Source organism: Pinus tabuliformis, chromosome 3_2 (assembly GCF_031772625.1).
Source record: "Pinus tabuliformis cultivar Carrire ecotype Pingquan chromosome 3_2, CPIR1, whole genome shotgun sequence".
Lineage (NCBI taxonomy): Eukaryota > Viridiplantae > Streptophyta > Pinopsida > Pinales > Pinaceae > Pinus > Pinus tabuliformis.
This window is the reverse complement of record NC_142302.1, coordinates 36,573,759-36,593,570: the sequence shown is the minus strand read 5'-3', so window position 1 is coordinate 36,593,570 and position 19,812 is coordinate 36,573,759. Positions and strand designations below refer to the sequence as shown.

General features: G+C 36.9%; 2 pseudogenes; both read left to right on the top strand.

Annotated features, from left to right (window-relative positions):
- The window catches only part of LOC149179692 (putative glucan 1,3-beta-glucosidase A), a 60,674-nt pseudogene extending 59,881 nt beyond the window's left edge, over positions 1-793 (top strand).
- Positions 794-10,463: 9,670 nt separating this feature from the next.
- LOC149179691 (protein RRC1-like pseudogene) lies at positions 10,464-19,185 on the top strand (annotated as a pseudogene).
- Positions 19,186-19,812: the final 627 nt, after the last annotated feature.

The following is a 19,812-nucleotide window of genomic DNA, read 5'->3' as shown; positions in this document are numbered from 1 at the left end:
ATCTCTTAACTCTTTGACCTAATAATAAATCTCTTTTTTAAATTAGGTATGCTTCATACTTAGCTCTCCTAGGGATTGAGTTGCTGAATGAACCCATAGCACCCCATATACACCCGGACACATCGTAAACATATTATAAAAGAGGTTATGACGCCATTCGAAAGTATTCGTCCTCTGCCTATGTGATAATGTGGAACAGAATTGGTCCTGCTGATCCTACAGAGTTGTTTGGTATCACCAATGGCTTAACACTCATTGTAATTGGCGTGCATTACTACAATCTCTTTGATGATTCCGCCTTCCAAGGGATGTCGGTTCAACAAAATATTGATTTTTTCAATAACAACAGAGCTCAAATGTTGCAAAGCCTCACAAGTGCCAATGGTCGTCTCATCTATGTTGGTAAGATCTCGAATTCGCACATTCAAACGTTTAGGCGCCAATTAAACATATGTGATTTTTATCTTCAATTAAGCATGAGCGGACTGTTTCTGTACAAATCACAACACAATTCAAAGTTTGGTTGATGGGGCGGTTTAACTTTTCCAGCTAATTTCTGATAAATCAAATTGATTGCATACTTTATTATTTTTAATATCTATGAAAAACAGGAGAGTGGACAGATGAATTCGAATGTCAAGGTGCATCACTGTCGGATTACTGTGGTTTTGCTGAGGTGCAGCTGCAAGTGTATGGAAGTGCTACATTTGGATGGGGTTACTGGCCATTGAAAAATAATGACACTCATTGGTGTTTCCAGTGGATGGTGCAGAACAACTATATGCAACTGTAGGAATGAATTATAGATCTCATCATACTATATTCCTATTAGTATTATCTATCGCAAAAACGTGGCCTAAAAGGCAAGCGTTCGAATAAGGTTAACGCATATTATTTTATTAGAATATTATCTCTCTAACGATGTGGCCTTATAAGGCAGGCGTTGAATAAGGTCAATTAATGTTCGATGCAAGTTGCCATAGAGTGAGTGTTCTAGGCAGGTTGGCATCTATTTTAAATATAGATTTAATATGAGTAGAAAAAGATCTAATCTCTTCACGTGTAATTTTTTTATGAATAGGCATTATTTAAATATTTTGTATTTTGTATTTTTTTTTTGAAATTAAAAAAAATATTTGGGCTAATGTGAGCAAAATCAGACATGATTACACATCATACTAGGCTGTAAATAAACCTATTAACTTAATAAAAAAAATATTACATTTAACCCTAAATAAAATCAAACATATCCTCCTTGTTAAGGTCAAACATGTCCTCCTTGTTGCACTAGTCATCTTGGTTAGAAAAAATGGTGATTAATGCCCATGAATAATATAACAATAAAAAATGACAACTATATCTTCGAGATAAAGTTTTGTACTAGTCATCTCTATGAAAAATGGTAATGAATTGATCATGGCCAATGAATAATGTAACAATAAAAAAAGACAACAAATATCTTCCATATAAAGTTTTTGCTTAAAATCTTCAAGTGGTAAAATTGACATCCTTTTCAAGCTTACATTCATTAAGGTAAAAATTATTACCTTTATAATTAGGTAAGGTCAAGCATAATTCTCCTTGTTGTACTAGTCATCTTTGTTAGAAAAAAATGGTACCTTCATTTTATGAATTGATCACTCCCAATGAATAAAAAAATAATAAAAATGACAACAAATATCTTTCATATAAATTTTCCACTTAAAATCTTCAGGTGAGGTATGGTAAATTGGAACAATAAATGTTCATAGTTCCAACCAACCTTGTTTATCACAAAATAATTTCAATAGAGCGGATTTCTGATGTTGCAATGACATGTAGAGTAAGTTGGAACCATATTTTTTTGCACTTCTAACCAGCCTTGTCTCCAAGGGAAGAATTTCAATAAGGTGGATAATCAGTGCCATTGTGCCACTGATATCACAACTACATTGAACACTAGGGGAGAGACACTAGTAGTGGTGTAGGGATTAGCATTGCTCATAGAAGAAGTCATATCAAACTTCCAATAGGTGATAACTATTTCCATTAGTAAAATATTATACTCAATTAATTAACTTAAATGAAATGTCGAAAATAAATTTAAAAAATTTCCATAAATTGATTGGGTCCACAACTATCCAAAAATTGATTTTTTCAACATCAAAGTGCATGCCTTACAACTCTGCCATACAAACATCATGTATTGCCTCACCCTATGCTATTTTGATATGAAGACACAATCAAACCTTAAATTATCCTAGTTTGATGAGTCAAGAAGTAGAGATTCACAATAATATCAAATATATTGAATGACATAAGGAGAACAATAAGCCAAATAGCAAGCCTAGTAATATGTTGGTCTTCACTTGCACATCAATTCATCAATTTATGATCAACCTCACCCACAAGTGTGATCAACAACCCATCTCTAACAATGCGCTCTATAACTCAATGATTAATGACACTTTACTGATTAAATTCATCAAATCAAGCCTCCAAGACCATTAAACAATTCATAATCACAAGAAGCAGTTAGGGAAATTTCCTAACCATTGGATCATAAGCAATTCAATCCTAAAATCTCATTTAAAAGTTTAATTATGTAGTCCATACAAATGTTCCTTCACCAGTCAAAACTCAAAGTGGAACACTATAAATTAATGTCTATTATTAATAGATGCATTGTTTTTTCATTTCACAATTCAAATCTATTCAAGAGATCATTGTAAACACTCCACAGAGTATTTTAGTTTAGGTATTGACAATTTCTCTATTATTTGTATGTTTTAAATTGCATCTTCTTTTGTTACATAGTATCTATTATCAATATGTTTCTTTTGTGTCTGTATGGTTGAGTTTCTATTGTTTGTATGTTTATGTTGACCTCTTATATTAGTTTTAGAAATCATGGAAAGGGGGAATTATGATGCTAGTATAATGAGGGCAAGGACATCAGTGACCATAGGTGCTCATTTACAACAAATTGCATTAGATGAGGTGATAAAACATAGAGTTGTTGAAGAGAATTTAATTACAAATGTTGAATATCATAATGAGGTGGAGATGAAAAGTCTTGGTACACCAATTACAGTTCAAGGTGCAAGTTCAACCAAGAAGATTAATGCTATCATAGGTCAGGAAAAAGAGGATATGATGAAAGAATTTTGATGATGTCAAATTAATGCATATCTAATAAGAGAAACTGTGAAAAGATATAGAATTGCACCAACATAATTGCATCATTGGCTAAACGGTCCCACTCATACAAAGAGGAAAGAGCCTTTTATAATGTTAATTGAACAAGAGGAGGAGGAAGTGGTTTTTTGGTGTGAGGAGATAGTTGAGATAAGCCATGGGATGGAATTGATATAAATAAAGGCCATTGTTTCTCAAATCCGCCAGTGGAGGCCAAATCCATTCAGATATCAATTTATTGGGAAATTATGATGGGAAGGTTTCAAGAAAAAACATCAGAGCTTGTTTCACAAATAAAAAAGGTCCTAAATGGAGATAAAATTTTGAATTTTCACCCTATAGTTGTGACCAAGTTATATGACACTCTATCAGATGCATATGAGAAACATCCCCTATACTCTATAGTATGAAATTATGATTAGATTTGTCTAAAATCTGGAAGGAATAATGGCATGTGAGTAATGTCCAAGAGAGGGATTCAAAATGTGCAAAATATTATATCTACGTTCAAGGAGTGGATATATATGGTGTTTTGTAAATGTAACCAATATGTCAATCCATGGTTTTATGTGTTTAAGGGAAAGTTTCAGGTGAAGAACTATATAGAAAATTGTAGGCTAAGAACATGCAATGTTACACATCCCAATGCATGGATGACTAAAGAATTATTTATGAATTGGCTTTATCATTTTATTGCATTTCAACTTGGTGATGTCTCACTTGAAAACATATACTTGTTAATTTTTGTTCCCCATGGTCGCCTCATAGCTTTACAAACCATGGTGGAGGAAAACAAGATAGACATAGACTTGTTGATTTTGGATGCACATACTACTGATAGGTTGCAACCCTTGTTTTTGGGTCTTTTAAGAGTTACTTCAATTTTGAGATCATGGATGGCAAAGAGAAAGAGGTAAAAAGGTTTGAATTAGTATAATTTTCTAGGATAATTTTTAAATGAGTCCATACACCCTCAAATATCAAGGTTGGATTTAGGTATATTATAATTTGGTTACTAAATTATGATGCTCTTCTCAGTGATATGGAAGCAAATCTTTTGATATACATGGCAAGGAAGATGCAAATGTTTTGCAACAAATATGTTAATCCTTTCTCAAGGATAGTGCTAGCCATTAGGTGATGATGATGAATATCTTAGTGCCATCCAATTAAATGATGATGAAAATCAAGTAAATATGGATCCCATTGCATCACACAAACCACATATATCTTCTATAGAATAAACTCAAAATGATACTATTGAATTGAAAATGATTGAAGGTTGTCAAGCAATGGGAAACTTCAACCAACAATTGACATTGTTAATCCAAGTACCATAGCATGACTGGTTAACACAATCCATGATGCCTATGAATAGAAACATCGTTGTCATGAATGAAAACTGCCTTAACATTGCTTTGTTGTCAGCGGATTTGAACAAAATTGAAGTTGTATATTATTATTTGGATGTTGGAGATGTAGAGGAACACAATGTAGGAAATAAAGAACTAAATCAAGAAGTTGATGAAGAAGAATCACATGCCATAGAGCATACTCATATTTATCCAATTTTTGGACCAACACTCGAGCAATTTCTAAGGCTTCCAGTGGATATAGTTAAAGAGAAAGAAGGGACATGATCGCTACTTTTTTTTTAATTAAGAAAAAGATCATCGTTACTACCGTCAAATGAATACATCAAACATTTTCCTAAGCAAAAAAGAAAAAGAAAAAGGAGTAGTTGGAATTGAAAAGAAGAGAGAAGCAATGATTATTATAGAAAAATGATGAAAATAAGAAATGTTGAGAAGTGTAGCTCAAGTAGGAACTTCTTACATAGGCTTCAATGTGAATGTGTAGTATGTATTTTGAAATGTTTCTTTGTTAGCCACCTTCAAAAGGTGACCAATAATTTTATCTTGTAATATTATTTGAAAAATAAAAGAAAAAATTAAAGTTTAATGTTTTGAAGTCAACTAGTCTTAGGAATCTAAATGATATGTTATATAAGTTCTAGAACATTAGTGACTTGGATTAGAATTTAATCTTAGCCATATGTCTCATAATTCATATACGTGGTAGTTACAATCACAAAGAGTAGTTGCTAGGATTGAAACTTTATTTTCTCTCAAAGGAAAAATATGACAATATAGGAGAGATATGTTACACTCATGAGACGAAAACAAGAGAGTTATAAGAAGGTAGAGTGCATTCAAGGAGAAGTGTTGGGATGGGGTCCCCTGGGTCAGTATTGGGGTTGAGATAACCCAAGTGTTGATATATTTTTTTAACTAATGTAAAGTCTCCATGATTTGTGGATGCTAAGTGTTTAGATGATTAGGATTCAAAGGGATTTTAGCCCCTTGTTTATGTAAAGTTTGAGTCGGTTTTGAGATCCACCCATGGTCCGTGGGCCATGGGATTGTATGAAAAAAGCTATAAATAGTTGTGTCTTAGAGAGTCTAAGGCATATCTGGTATGTAATGGGTCAATAGAAGAGAATTGTTAGCGCAGAGAAGTGGGTCAGATAAGAAAGAAAGGCTCTGCAGCTGAGTGCACAAATGCCTAGGTAGAGTCTGCAGCTGAGTGCGCGGAACCCTGCAGTTCAGTGTGCAGGGTAGTTTTGAGTTTGTAAACCTGAATTGAATATCAATAAAGAAACTTACCGAAGAATTATTGTGCATATCTGTTTATTTCTGTTAATGCAGTTAAATTATTTGTTTTCAATGAATAATGTGTTTATGGAATACTGATCTAATGATGTGCGATTCTCTTAAAGAAGTCTTAATAGATGTACGCAATACATTTTAAGCACTTTCACGAAGACTCTGATGAATTTTGTTATGTTTACTAAATAATTTAAGTAGATCTGCGCAAACACTAATTTAGGGTTGTTATCTGATACACGTAAGTGGATAAATTGACTGTTAAGGGTCCGCAAAGGCTGATCGCAGACCTTCATGAAGGTCTGAAGACTGTTTTAATAGAATTGTAGTACCGAGCACTAAGAGCTTATCGATCTGCGTGAAGGCAGATATGAGGTGCTAAAAGACATCACACTTGTCTCTGGATGCAAAAACTTGGTTCTTGCATCCCCCCATTCTTCTTCAAGTGAGACTGCAGCGTGCGTTACATAGGTTGTTGCCGAAAGGGCCAGTAGTGTAGGGATTTGTTGGTTGTCGCAACTAACTCTGAACCTAGGTCAGGACCCCCTAAGCCAAAAAATGGTTCTGCTACCGGGACCAGGAACTATGTGAAAGAGATCTGTGATGCCACATCACTAGAATCCGACCAAGAAAGAAATTGAAAAGTGGATGGATTGGAATATTCACGAGTTTGTGGTGTAAGAAAATGGGAATCTGCGCTTCTTAAAAGAAGAGTTGTTGAACATGTATCTATATACAGAGATACACAAAATCTTCTTTTGCACTTTTCCCATTGAAATGTACAAGTGGTTAGCTAAATTGACAACCAACCAAGTAAGATGGAAGCTTGATAGTCCTATAGAGTGGACTCCTAAATTATTGCGAAGATTAGAAGCCTCTAAAAATCAGATCGCGTGGGTTGTTGATCATTGGCTTGATCGGATTCTGGGAGGATTTGTTACAGAATTTGTAGTCGATACCTTAGTCAGCTACAATGAAGTGAAGCAACAATTTTTCTAGGGGCCGTGAGGTAAGTATTTAATATCTTTGAATACCTAGATTAAAATGTTGTTATGTGAAAAATGGGTTATGTCTCCGCCTTGATGTTCGGAGCTACGCGAAGTGGAAAGATCTTTAGAGATCATGAGAGATCAGGTCCTCAATATAGCCCATTGATCGGACCTCCTTTGGGAGACGACTAGGGAACGGTACAGGCCTCACCACAGAGTGTTGTCCAACTGATGACACAGGGTTTTCTGCGGACATATCATCCATCCACTCCACCTTCACCTCTACCTCCATCGCATACACCTTTGTCCACACCTCTACCACCACCACCACCATTCAACATGTCAAACATTATGAAGCTTCCGATTTTCAAAGGCATATGGAGTGAAGATACATAGCAGTTCTGGTTTGTTGTGAATGTTGTGTGGAAAACAAAGTAGATTACTGATGATAATATAAAGAAGGCACAATTGGTTACCACTCTGCAGGATCGCACACTGACTTGGTATATTAAGTACTGTTTTGATAATCCTCTAGCATCACTAGCAGAAACTAAGGCTGCTTTAAACAAAGATTTTAGTAAGCCTAAGTCTGACTCACAGTCAGTAGTTGGATTTAAGGAAATCATGATGAGGGTTGATGAGATGCCTTGGGAATTAGATCAAAGGCTGAAATGTCAAATTCAAGAAGCTAACATGCAGCTCACAGATGGTCAGCATCGCGAATGGTTTATAGCTTCGCTTCTGCCCCACCTAAGGATTGCTCTATCACAACAGAAGATAGGAACTCAGGAGGAAGCCCTGGAAATCACGATGAGGTTGCATGAAACACCCATTCAGGATGTGACCTTGGGGGTACAACAGATTCACTCTCAGTTACAAAGCCTCTGCTTGGAATTGTAGAGCTTGAAGAAAGACAAGGAGACTAAACCAAAGGTGCGCGCGGAAGTCTGGTGTCTGAAGTGTAAGAGCCAAGGGCACGATAAAGACAATTTTCCCATATTCATGAATTATATTATAAGAGGGGGGCCAATTCCCATGAGGCCAAAAGCTCCAGCAGGACCAAGCGTGGGGGCTGCGCTATAGTGCGCTATTTGTCAGGTTGCTGGAAAAAATGCAACGAATAATTTCCATTTTCTTCAAAAATTCGTCCAGACACTGCTGCAGTTGCTTTGTAACTTCTACAAATTAGTGGGCCACGATGAGCGCCACTGTCGCAGCTATGAGCTGATGATGGAAAGAACACCTATATACAGGATGCAAGCATAAACTTGGCCTCCAGAGCAGGGCGTGGGAGAAGCGCGTGCAGGATATCAGGGACAAGGACGAAGCCGAGGTGGAGGAGGACCTGGTAGAGGCTGGGGTTAGGTTATTTGTTACAACTGCGGAATACCAGGCCACTACGCATGGGAGTGTCAGAATCAGACATGCCCATCATGTCAATACTACATCCAGTTTGACCACACTATAGAAGAATGCTAGGTGCTCATAAATAAAATGAAAGAAAATATGATGCAGCCTCTGCAGCCCACACAGAACTTGCAGATGATGAGAGATGAGCCCCACGAGGAAGATCAAAGTTTGAATATAGTATTGAGAAGTGGAATAATGACTGACGATGATAAGGGTAAAGAACTTGAAGAGGACAGATGGGTCGGCAAAGGCCCCATAGAAGGAACTGGGTTTTGATCTGGCATGCTCTAAGGAAACATTTATGGAGGCCAAGATAAGCTTTACTGAGGCATTCACCTCAGGAAGTTAGGACAAGGTGCAAGACACTAGCGTGCCTGCACAGGTCGACCCCTCTGTGCTTACTACATTTCTGTAGAGTTGCATAAAACTTTTGAGCAATAGAAAAGTTGTGGAAGGCGTGAAGGAGTTAATAAACAAATACACAAGCAAAGAGAAGGTCCTTGATGGAGATCGGGTGGTCAGAAAAATTGGAAAACTTAAGGAACGAACAGGGCGAGATGAGGCTCACTGCGCATACAGGAGATTATGAGATCGACTAGGTCATTTTGGATCTAGGGCCTAATGCGAACGTACTACCAAAGAAAACATGGGAAATAATGGGGAGACCTAGGCTGCAGTGCTCTTCGATCCAGCTCAGAATGGAAAACCAGTAGAAAATCATCCCTATTGGATGATTATACGGAGTCACAGTTGATATAGAAGGTGCGAGAGTGATGGATGACTTTGAGGTGACAAAGATTGTTGACGACAGTAATCCATAGCCTGCACTCTTGTGAATTGGCTGGGCCATTGACATGAATGGGGTCATCAATCTGAAGAGGAGGACAATGTCATTTGAAAGGAAATCGCTTCAGGTTGTAGTGTCATTGGACCCTGCAGAAGGGACATGCTACACTGAACAAGTCTATGATTACAAAGAAAGTGAGGATGAACTGGATCAAATCTACAAGATAACAATGCAAGACTAGGACTAGATCAATTTGATGGTAATGGATGGATTGCATGGGACTGGGAGAGTTCATGCACCTCTGATTCAAACGAAGAGTTGGACTATTGGTAGAATCATGAAGTATCCACGTTGCGATGCAATGTGATGACAAAATTACTACGTTGTTTCATCGGAGGTAAGGAACTTACCCTATTATGATGGTTTAATTGACACTGATAAGTTTTTGGATGCATTTGAACGTGAAGTCCCTGAGGATCACCGCTTCCAAGTATTAGATTTGGCACTACGCGCTATGCCCACATGATGGTGGGGTACGCACAAGGATAGCTTTGATGGATGACGGGATTACAGAAGAATGATGAGGTTACGATTTGGGTGCTCTAACACTAGATTGACTAAGAAATATAGTGGGAGGCATGATCCACACAATCACCTAGCAAAATGGACTAAAGCGTGGGGAACAAAACTGCAGCCAAAGTGGGTACACTTATTTTGCCATACTTTGGATACAATTCCCATGAACTGGTATCTGGAAACGGAGCTCCGCCATGGCACCGCAGAGTGGGATATATTGAGGGAAGGGTTCTTATTAACCTTCAGTTTTGAAGACGGCTTCGCGAGCATTGATGAAGCCCTACAGGAGATTAAGGCAGTTATCTTCAGAACACCGCAAGAACCTATGGAGTGGGTCCAACCAGATTGGAGCACCCAGCTGCGCCATGCGCTGGAATGTTATAATGTGATCATTGAAGAGGAGGATGACGATCTAAGAAATATTAATATTCCAGAGGCAGAAGGGCATCGCGAAGTCAAGGGCCTGCAAATAGACAACCTGGACATCACCGCACCATTGAAGACAAAGCAAGTAAACATTGGTACTGAAGCAGAACTGAAGTTTTCAAAGATTAGATATTATGGGGATGACGCTACTGTGGATAAAGTTGCTGAGTTACTTCGGAATATCAGGATCTTTTCCCTACCAAGTTTTTAGATTTGAAGGGCATAGTTGGTGATTTGGGCGTTATGAAAATCACTACGAAGCCAGACACGAAGCCTGTTAAACAAAGGCCATATCACCTTAATCCTAAGTACAAGGAAAAGGTTTTCCTAGAGCTGGATAAGATGCTAGAAGCAAGCATCATAGAACCGGTTGAGGAATTTGATTGGGTAAGCCCGATGGTGGTTTAGGAGAAGAAACTGAAGGGTGAGATAATGATTTTCTTAGATCTGCAGAAGCTTAATGATGCGTGTGTCCACGATCCATTCCCGACGTCATTTACCGATGAAGTATTAGACAATATTGGAGGGCAGGATGCATACTCATTCACTGATAGGTTTTTGGGGTACCATCAGATCAGGATCGCGCCTGAGGATAGGAGAAAAATGACCTTCGTTTACAGGACAAGGTGGTGAAGGCGAGGAAGGGAAATGTACCCCCTTCATTCTGAAAAGGCGTGAACTTGAGTAGCAAGGTGGATCACGGAAGAAGCAGAAAACTTAGAAAACACAGGTTGATCCCATGGTGCTTACAGAAAGTGATCTGGATGATATCGGTGATAAATTTAGGGACACCGCAACAAAAGTATTGTAGTAGTAGATGCAGACATTGGGAGGAGTTCAGAAGGACCTCCGAGAGTTGCAACTCCAAGCAACCAATATCCAAGAAGATGTCGGGAAGTCAAGCGACGCATAAGGAAGTTTGGAATGGGGTAAAAGTACAATCATGAAGATGGCCTGGTCACAGGATGTGTGAGTCTTCCTCTTTCCTGAAGGTTCAAACCGTGCCGACACCGGGGAACAGCGTGCCCTCCTTGACAAGGTCACAAAATGGGCCTGAACCTTGCCGCGATATCACTTGAGTCACTGCATGCATTAATACATGGAGTCATGGAAGAGATTCGCATTAAGGAATAGTGAGCACTTAGTTCTGTGAGTGAAATCAAAGTCAATAATTAGTAGTTATTCTGTGAAAAGACGCAGGTTCTAAAGGAGAAGGACACGCTACAGGTGCACAGTTCATGATTGGAGTTAGCAGTCGCAGAGGCATGTAGGATAGTGCCTAAGCTTCATATCCCTGAGGATGCACAACTAGAAGCAAAGATTAGAAAACTAGCTGCTGGTGTGTGTGAAGCCAAAGCCGAGGTTAACCGAGTTCATTTTGAACTCACATGAAGATCACCGAGCTGCAATTAAATTTGTAGCCCACGACTCTACTTGAGGTCGAGGAGCAGCCCGAAGCCATGATCAAGGAAGGAATGGCCACTCTAGATGCCACATTTGCTGACTGCACAGTATTATTTGAGCAAGCCATGGAGTTGGTAACAAATCTGTAGGAGGATCCAAACCTACAGATGAGGAATACGGAAATAAGGGAGCTGCATCGATAGTATGATGAGGTTAGGGTAACCGTGCACTCCATTGCACCAAAGCAGCACCAAGCTAAATTATAGGAGGGAAAGAAGCTCCTCTCATAGGTAGAGGAAGCACAAAAGAATGAGGCCTTGCTAAAGGCCAGGTTGCATCCATGGTTGGAAGAGGCTTATCAAGTCACGACAACCATCCAAGGTAAGCTTAAGGGCTTGTAGCAGACACAACAGATAATGAAGTTGGCCATAGAAGGACTAGATACAGAAACATTAGTCAAGGAGGTCAAGCAGACACCTACACAGAGCGTTGTCGAAGTTGCAGTAATCTAGGTAGAGATGGGGGATATTCACAGCAAGGTTGCAGCGCCAGCCCAGTGACTCGAGGGTAAGTCATGATATTTTTGTTGGGGGCCTATTGGGATGGGGTCCCCTTGGTCAGTTTTGGGGTTAAGATAACCCAAGTGTTGATATATTTTTGTAACTAATGTAAAGTCTCCACGATTTATGGATGTAGAGCGCATAGATGATTAGGAGTCTAAGGGGTTTTAGCCCCTTGTTTATGTAAATTTTGTGTCAGTTTTGAGATCCGCCCATGGTTCGCAGGCCATGGGATTGTATGAAAAAGGCTATAAATAGGTGTGTCTTAGAGATTCTAAGGAATATCTGAGATGTAATGGGTCAATAGAAGAGAAGTGATAGCGCAGAGAAGTGGGTAAGATAGGAGAGAAAGGCTCTGTAGCTGAGTGCACAGAGGCTTAGGTAGAGTTTGCAGCTGAGTGCACGGACCTCTGCAGCTGAGTGTGCAGGGTAGTTTTGAGTCTGTAAACCTAAACTGAAGATCAATAAAGAAAGTTACTAAAGAATTCTTGTGCAGATCTATTTATTTCTGTTAATGCAGTTAATATTATATGTTGTCAATGAATAATGTGTTTATGGAATAGTGATCTAATGATGTGTGATTCTCTTAAATAAGTCTTAATAGATGTACGCAATGCATGTTAAGAACTTTCGCAAAGACTCAGATGAATTCTGTTATGTTTAGTAAATAATTTAAGTAGATCTGCGCAAACACTAATTTAGGGTTGTTATTTGATACACATAAGTGGATAAATTGATTGTTAAGGGTCTACAAAGGCTGATCGTAAACCTTCGTGAAGGTTTGAAGACTTTTTTAATAGAGTTTTAGTACCGAGCCCTAATGGCGTATCGATTTACACAAAGGCATATCTGAGGCGCTAAAAGACATCACACTCATCTCTAGATGTAGAAACTTGGTTCTTGCATCCCCCCATACTGCTCCGGGTGAGACTGCAGCCTGTGCTACGTGGGTTTTTTCCGAAAGGGCCAGTAGTGTAGGGATTTGTTGGTTGGTGCAACTAACTTTGAACCTGGGTCGAGACCCCCTAAGCCAACAAGAAGAAGAGGAGAAAAATTCTAAAGACACCAACATGTATAGTAAGTAGTATGGTATGTACCAATACTGTAGCATTCATGTCTCATACATAAACTATACACCCTCAAATTTGATCGTACCCCCTTAGATATAGCCATAAACTTTTGTTTGAGGTGATTACCAAGCTAGTTTGAAGCTCATGAAAAGTAATAGAAAGTCCTTTAGCATCCCAAAGGTCCCTTTATGCATGGTCATTCTTAATTACATTGAGTTTCATTCACACTTGGAGCTATTCTTAATGATGCTACAAGAAATTATATAAATGCAAGGCCATGGATATTGATATTACCACTTGGAAATGTTTTCACCATTGAAGAAGCTTGTCATCTTCTTGACTTGGAGGGAGAGAAAAAATAAGGAGAACAATAAGGACCCTCCTCATTGGGACTGAAGAAGGATCACCTTGTTCATCCCAATCCTCTTTTGTGTCTACTTTAAAGGTCCCCTCAAAAATTTGCTCCATTGATAATCAAGTAAAGAGTATGTTTCGTTTTTTTCTTATGAATTTTTGTCTACTTACATGTTGATCTATCCATTTTTAGTTTTCCAATCCATATTTTGTTTTTTCCTAACCTTAACCATCTCTATTGTGTTGTGTTGATGTAGCTACTTCTCTAAGAAGTGGGATTTTTTTCAACCACTTCAATAGTGCCATCAAATAGATTAGTGATTCCACTGATGTTAAATATTAATTGACACTCTCTTAGTTGCTTTTTAGGTTGTTTCTCCTTGTCAATTTGTCATACAGGTACCCCAACATCCTTAGGGAGGAACTAATATCCCTTCCTTTCTCTTCTATTTAAGAAATTTCAACCATTTTTGCTCACACAAATAATTCACACAACTGTTAAAGAAACAATCATACTATTTTCACAAATTGAGAGTTTTCTCTATGCATGATTCACATGACTATGAGTGCATGATCTACACAAATTTACAAAAATTGTAACTTGTAAATTGTTTTCTCTCTACATTTTAAGTTAGGTTACAACCCCTAATATCTTGCACCTTCTCACTGATAAGATTTAGTTAGATATGCCATTGGGTTTTTGTTAAAATCTATTAAAAGAAATCATTTTTTATTTTTCCATGCGGATGGTCTAATCTAAACACATTTGCATTTCTTAGTTAAGGTTACATTTTCTTATAGTTTTTTGGGGCTAGAAGAAATACTTTATATCTAGGAATTTTCTTCATCTTTCACTTCATGTGATCTAGGTGAATTAGAATAGATCATAGGTCTTGTTCATCTTCCTTTTGATGTAGATAGAAAACTGGACATATCATTAATTAAGCGAGAGAGCGATACAAATGTCAAATGCTATATTTTTTAGCAAGGTTGCAATTTCATCTAGTTTAACTAGAAAAAAGTAACAATCCAATGATATCCACATATTGTAATTGAATACATGAGATTAGAGCCAATACACTAGCACACAATCAACATCACATATGTCAAGTTCTTTGGGGATAATTGTTGATTATTATGCTCTTCTCCTTGAACCCACAAGCAATTTAGGGGAATTAAAAAGTTGATTTATTTATAAAATATCTTGTTCCATTCACACAATAGTTCAAACGAGTTGGACCACATCCCCAACTCTAACACTCCAAAAACAACTGTAATTCATCTTTCTAAGATCCTCCTCTAACAAGTTACAACACAATATTTTAGCTTGGCTAGGACTTTAGCGGTAGGCATCCAAATAACCCACCTTAATCATTTTCATTTGAAGCATAGAAGATTTCCTTTTAGGGAGCTTCGAGAAATCCTTCATCATCTAGTGTAAAAAATGCCATAGCAAGAAGAAATTCGTGAAGAGGGTAAGGCTTAGGCTTGTGATTTTGTGGCCCTCATTGAGTCTTCCAAATCTTGCTCAAGATTATAGATCAAGGGTTCAGACCCAAAATCTAAGTTTCTCTTTCCTACACTATATGAAGGTAACTTAGTTTCCAAATCATAGGTCATATACCCAAGGTGGTGGTCATGAGATGTGATTTCACCGAAAGGTGATTATTAATGGCTATTAGGAAATTTTTCCCATCACCCCAGAACTTGCCCATAATACCCCTTCAATATTCACTAGCTTTCTTCTAATGAGTTCAAGCCTCACTATTGAATGGTTTTGGAAGGCTTAGTAACTTTTTATTGGAAAGAGTGTCTAGGTCTCATAGGACATCGAGAATTTATGTTTATTTTCTTTTCACAATCATGATAATCCTGTTTAACTAATAAAAAAATTGAATTACAAAGAGATTGAAGAAATATTCACATCATTTTTATTTATTCTTCATTTCACTTTTGATCTAATGCTTTGAATCAACCAATTTACATTGAAAAAATATTTTATCCCCTTCACTCGAAAACTCACACACTACATCACAACTAGAGAACAATAGGGGACCTTCTAGTACCTCAACATTATCGATGGTTGTAAGGCCTGCCACTAGTATTGGAAGGTGTTCCTAGTATTACTATTTCACCAATTAAACCTACCCTTCAACCACCCCCTCCCTTGATATGACTTTGCTAGGCTCAACCATGTTAGGAGCATATTTTCTTAGTATCACACCAACTACTTCCTTTTCACAAAGTATTTTAAATTTCATAGTTAAAATACAAATCAAAAGCAAAATAAACGTTCAAAATACAATTAAACAATAAAGAGAGGTTATCATGGAATGAGCATGCAATTATAAAAAATGTGTTTACTTGTCCATCGATGTCTTATTGGGCATTCCTAAAAAATTTGTTTGACCAAAATAACCATGAGGGAAAGAATCACAACATTAAAAACCATAGGAATACCTACTAGAAATGTTTCCAAAGTCGATGGCTCAAGTGCCTGAAGGATCTCCAACAACAAATGAATCATATCCAAGATGTGATCTGCATTGTCTCTCCATCCTTTTTCCAATCACATTTCATGTAACATGCCCAAACCAGAGTCAAGTAATAATAAAATGAGGGCATTGACATTTTGTTTTATCTTTCATATCTATAAAATTTAAATCTAATTTGTTTCGGGAACATATTAATTTGTATTTAAAGCCTCCATGTCATGAGAAGGTATCAATCAAGTAGGACATCAGAAAAATCGACCTCAATGAGGTCCTCTAACAATTTCTACATATCAATATTTGTCTTGCTGTGATATCTTGGATAGAAAAAAGAACATATATGCAAAAGAAAAAATCATATATTACTTATGTTCAAACTATGTATATGGTGTATTCTTAGGTAGATTTTTAAGATGTCCCTCTGCCTTTACCAAAATGGATTGTAGCTTGGTTAAACTCTATATACTTTCATTCATCATCAAATTCTGCAAGATAAATGTCACACATTATTCTTTCCTATTTCTCAACATGCTACATATGATAAATTGAAAGTCACATAAAAGTAAGAACAAACCCTTTTCTAACCAAAACAAACAATGCCTCTAATAAAAATTCACACCTCATAAATTACTCTGCCATGTGCTTAGACTAAAGGTAATGTTCTTTGAATCATCTTTAGGTCATATTTAACGGGATATTTGTATGTTTACCATGATGTCAATTTGGTGCTAAAAGAAATATATAAATCCAGGTTATTATTAGTGAAATTCAAGTATAATTCAAAAAAATAATGTGACATGTCATTCTAAGGTATGGAGAGAGAACCATCTTCATAATTAGGATTCTCTATTTTAGTTTTATTTTATTTGAGTTTGTATTTGAATATATAGTTTTCTCTAAAGAAGTGAAATAGAAAGATGATAGTCAAAATAGCCTTGTGAATTTTTAATCAATTCATATTATATATCTCTAAAACAGCCAAGTCATCCTTCTCTACTATTTGATAGAGATTTATTGTGCATAAAATAATAATGAATTAACTATCAAACACAATAATGCAATATATTAACCAAGTAAAGAAAAATGACATGGTTGTGGTATTTGTGTTCTCAAAGGAAATCCAACAATGGTTGCGTGCTTTCTTTATCATAATTAGTATTGAAGACAAATGCCGGTTTAAAAACTGAACTCCATTACCAATAGGAGATGGTCGTGTTGGGTAAGGAAAGGATGAATTGAAGGGCTCAAGGTCTAGTTGCAATACATATTTATCCTTGTCACTACAAAATACAAAGTTGTCGTCATTTTCTTATCGAGGTAAAAATAAAAGTGAGTTTGTATTTTTGCACTTGTGATAGTCTATGATAAAGAGAGAACGAGTGGAAATCAAAGTGTGTCATCCTATCATCCAAGGTACACAGAAAACATATATATTCAGTTGTGGAATATAGTGGAAATAAAATGTAAAAACCACTCAACTTGATCTTTACATGACATAGGCGTAATGAAATAGAACAATAGAATCATGCTAACTTAGAAACACGAGATGATAAAAAATAATAATGGAACATTGTTTCCTGCCACATAATTGGCATGCGTAAAAGTTCCACAAAATCCATCCAAAAAATGAGAAGAACTTATTCTTTCGTACCCTCTTTAACACCTGTAACATGGGGAAGTAGAGGAGGCCAAATGTAGTAGGATTCCAATTGTGTGGGATATAAAAACAAAAATGTGGGAAAAAGCCCATGCCAATTCACGAAATCTCACTCTAAATAATAGAACATGTTAAGGATAGTAATGATGAAAAAAAGCATGTATGAAGATCAAGTGCTTTTAACTTGCACTAAGATTCAGATTCTCCATATTTTCTAATTTTATGAAAACAATCAAGAATATCTTGGGTCTACATCTAAAAGACTATGGTTTGTCCTTTCCAGAAATTACTTGAAAACTTATATAATCTAGAGGCTTTCAAATCCAAATCTCAACATTGTATTTGTATCTTTGATTGCTCCAGTTTGGTATACATTTATTTTGTTTGGCCTGCATACAATCAATATTTAGGTGCTTTATGATTCCATAGGAACTGACCCATCCTAAAGGTAGGCTAAAACTTGACTTTTTAAAGCAATCCCTCCCTCAAATTTTTGTAACATGATTTGTTTCATGCTTGTGAAAAAAATATGCATCTTTCACTGCAAGAAATAACTCTTATAGACATATTTCCACAAAAATCTTGTTTATCAATTTAGAATACGTATAAGTTCCCCCACTCATGTGATTAAATTTGAACACGTGCATGAGCATGAGAAAGCCTCAACTACAACTTACACTGCTAGAAGGACTAGGAGAGTGGACCAGGAACGCGCCTTAATAGAGGGCCAAAGATATGAATTTGAGGACATGCTTGGTGCTTTAACCTTGGAGAGAAATTAGGTAAAAGAAGAAATGGGGTTTTCTCTAGACAATGCTGACGCAATTGGTGAGGTAATTGAGGTACTTATAGAGTCTTTGAATCTAAAGGAGATTACCATTCCAACTAAAGTTGCAAGGATCGTGTTAGTTTCTGATATTCCTCACAATAGTAGTGCTCCTGTGAAAAATTCTTCTGCATATAGGAAAAAATTTGAAGTAACATTACCTGATATTATGGAAACCTTTAATGACTTATATCAAAACATCATAGGTCAGATCAGTACAAAAGCTTTGAGGAAGAGAATGATGAATTCTCTCCAGGTTTGGTCAGACTAGCTTCTCTTTTTAAATGCTTATGTGAATATATTGAGGGCTACCTTTATTCAATATAGAAATTTAGGTGTCCCTCCTTTTCATTCAATATTTGGAGATGTCCCACCATTGAAGGACCTATATAGTTCTGAAGCCAATCTTACAAACATAACAGATGGATTTGGTCCAAATCAATATGTTTCTCTCAGAATTGAAGAGGGAGAAACAACTTGAGAATTGTTTAGTATTACTCTTGTAGAGTTTGAAATACATTGTAGGAAAAATGGTTTATCTATTCATTGTGGTAGGGAGGTAATGGTTTCCCAATTCCTTAGCTTAGAAGAAGCAGAGAAGAATAATAACAAAGATTAGGTATGGGTATAAATTTTCAATTGGAGGGAAGCATGCAAGAGAAACTAATGCTTATTCAAAATTGGGAGGGGGAAGGTGGATCACAGGTGAAGAAATAAAATACATACTTGATGATGATAAGGACTATATGTCCAGATCTATTCAAAATTTTCAGGAAGAATCATCTTTATGATCACATGTTGAGGAACATGAATCAGGAATTAGTGGAGGCTATTGGAAATAATACTGAGAGAGGGGGTGAATCAGTATTAGCAAGTCAATAATTTTTCATTTCCATAATTAGATTCATATATGATACTTCAATTAATGAAACTTGCGTGTATACGCAAATGTGTTTAAGGCAACTAGCGTATATCTTGCAGACTTAAGATTCAGTTAATTCTTTATATGTTGATCTTTAATCAGTGCATCAAAACCATATAAACAGTAGCAAGGTGCAGTAAAAACAAAACAGGCAATCACACACAAGAACACAAGATATAAGGTGGAAACCCAATGTGGGTGAAAACCACCTGCTGCAATCATCTCTATCTTCTTTTAAATTAGAAACTTCTTTTTACAATTTTTGTACTGGTGCAGACTTATACCAGTACGCAGGCTTCTACCTGCAGAAGGCTACAACCTTCTCTCATTCTCTAGCTTCTCCTGGAAGGGAGCTACAACCCCCTAGCTCTTGTACTAGCTGATATGTTTACTAGTACGTAGGTGCCGGCCTACAGAAGGCTACAACCTTCTCTTTTCTTCCAGGGACCATGTTTCATAAATTTTCAGACTGGATCCATCAATAGCATCATTCAAT